We start from the raw sequence: 2,690 nt of genomic DNA, 5'->3' as shown, positions 1-2,690 counted from the left end.
TAGCTGAACAAGAAAGCATGAGTGAGACCGTTAAGCAGATCAAATAACAAGTGATGAACCTCGCTCGTCGACCTGCTACTTCAGCTCCCGATGACACCGACGACGAGAGTGATGAGGGTGATTACGTAGAACCCACTCCCTAGTTTAGATCTCTAGACATTTATGAACTTTTTTGTAATTTTTGAAACTAATTTTTGAAAGACTTTATAAGTCTTTAATTTGTGATTTAGATACTTTTTTAATGTTATTTTAAGTTTGTGTTTTATGTTTTGTTTAGATTGTTTATAATTGTGTGTGTTTGATTGGGCTGAATAGAGTAGAATTGAATTGAATTGCATTTGCAGGTGGGCAGCAGAAACTGGCTTTAAGGAAATGCGACGGATAGCGTGGTTTTTTCCGTCGCTTTTCTGGGTTTTATTTTTTTTAAAATCCCATAAAAGCGACGGACAGCGTGGTTTTGTCCATCGCATTTTAGGGATTTTCAAAAATAAAATTTCCAGAAAAGCGACGGACTGAGTCGCCTTTTAGAAATAAAAAATGAAAATTAAAATAAAGCAACGGAGTCCGTCGCTTTTGTTAAAAATAATTCAAAAAAAATAATCAAAAAGAGACGTTGATGGTCGTTGTTGTTTTGTCGGATTTTGTCTAATGGAGGGTAGCTTCATTATTAGTAAGTCCAATATCCCGTCTGGTCTTGTGATGGAGTGCATGGGTAGCTCACTATCGTTGTTACCACTTTGGTATGCTTTTCTTCCTCCTACTCACTATCGTTGTTTACTTTTCTGTAGGTGGTCTTGAGACAGAGTGCATGGATAGCTCTGATCCCCCACCCTTCAAAAATATTTTCAGAAAGTGTCTTTTATTTTAGCTAGAGAATCGAAATTACTTTTTAGGAAAATAATTTTCTGACCCGGAAATCAACCTCATATAATCGATATAGGACATGACCCCCACACCAGTACTAAGATACAACCATGATGATTGATCCAAAATTTGATCTTGAGATCTGACCAGGACCTGACCCCGACTTTCGGCTTGAGACCCGACATTCAAACTGGATAGGATATCCGACCCAATAAATGACACCGACATTCAAATTTGGACATGTACGATCAACTAATGCAAAATTCGAACCCATCACTCGAATTGAGACCTGACTTTCAAATCAGGACTTGATCCAGACAACCAACAACTGATGTGAGACCCAGCTTCTGAATCAGGACCCGACTCGTGAACTAACAACTGAGTTTGTATTCACACTTTGCTTGATATTAGTGAAAACAACTTGAAATCCTGTGTGAAAGGTTCGTAGTTTTTTACTCCCTTGAGTAATGACGTTTCCGCGTAAAACTTTTTGTCTTTATTGTTAAGTACTTTATCGCATTTTAGCAAACTATTTACCTGGAACTACAGTTCACGGTGGACTACCATATCTCAAAATATAACTATTTTTATACGATTTATGAAAAGTTCATAAAAAATTACCCTGTTTGTATATTGACAAGTGAAATATACCAATGGAGTTCTAAAATATTCCTAATTGTATAAATAGAGAATTTGTATATACTTATCCTATTTGTATATTCGCACACGAAATATACAAACTGCGCGAAATATACAAATCGCAACCTCCATAGCAAACAAAACTATAACTATGGAGCGCAATTATCGAAACTATATCTATAAAGCCTTATTATGTCTATGATGATTGCTATTTCTAGTTTTTTCTCAATAAAAAAGGAAAAATGACCTAAATACACAACTTATTTTACCATATTTTCAAATATTTCCTACCATTTGAAAAAAATACAAAAATCCCTAGTCCCTCTTATTCTCAGATACATCACTTTACGTGATGTATTGGTCGAATACATCACTTTACGCGATGTATAGGAACATACGCGATATGTGTTGATATTAACCGTTAATTGTATCTGATACAATTATTAGACATGTATCTCATACAATAATAAGATATATGTTAAGGATTTATGGACTACTCAAATACATGAAACATCAATAATACGGACAGATACATTGTCCTTGTTTTGACTGGTAGACTTGGGCTTTAGAAGATTATGGCCCTATTAGGAAAATATCTATTAAGACTTAAGTCTTAAGTAAAGCATTTTAAGAAGTTATAAAACAAACAATTTAACCTAAAATTAGGACAACTTCAGCCGTCAAAGATGGAAGAAGACAAAATTCCTCAAGATATTACCATCCAAATTTTCTCATGGCTTCCAGTTAAGTCTTTAATGTGTTTTAGGTGTGTTTCGAAATTTCATAATTCAATTGTGTTGGAACCAAATTTTGTGGATCTCCATTTATCCAATTATTCTAAGATCAATGGTGGTGATACTAAGTTGATTGCATGCGTAGACGATGTTTGTTACGCTATAGAAGATCATCGTGATGAAGAAGATGGAAATGCCACCAAGTATCATCAAATTGACAATTTTAGTAAGCTGTATGATCGAATTATTAATTTTCGTTTAGATTATAATTATCATTTTGAGTCGGTTAATGGGTTGTTTTGTATATGGGATCTGAAGTATATTGCCATTTGCAATCCCGCTACTAGAGAAGTAAGATTTCTTCCTGATGTTCCTCATGAGGGCGAGGACTTTATATGTTCGATAGGTTTTGAGCCTGAAGAAAACAAGTATAAAGTTGTTGTGACTATTGAA

This window comes from Solanum tuberosum, unplaced genomic scaffold, assembly GCF_000226075.1.
Source record: "Solanum tuberosum cultivar DM 1-3 516 R44 unplaced genomic scaffold, SolTub_3.0 scf00027, whole genome shotgun sequence".
NCBI lineage: Eukaryota > Viridiplantae > Streptophyta > Magnoliopsida > Solanales > Solanaceae > Solanum > Solanum tuberosum.
This window is presented reverse-complemented; position numbering follows the sequence as displayed.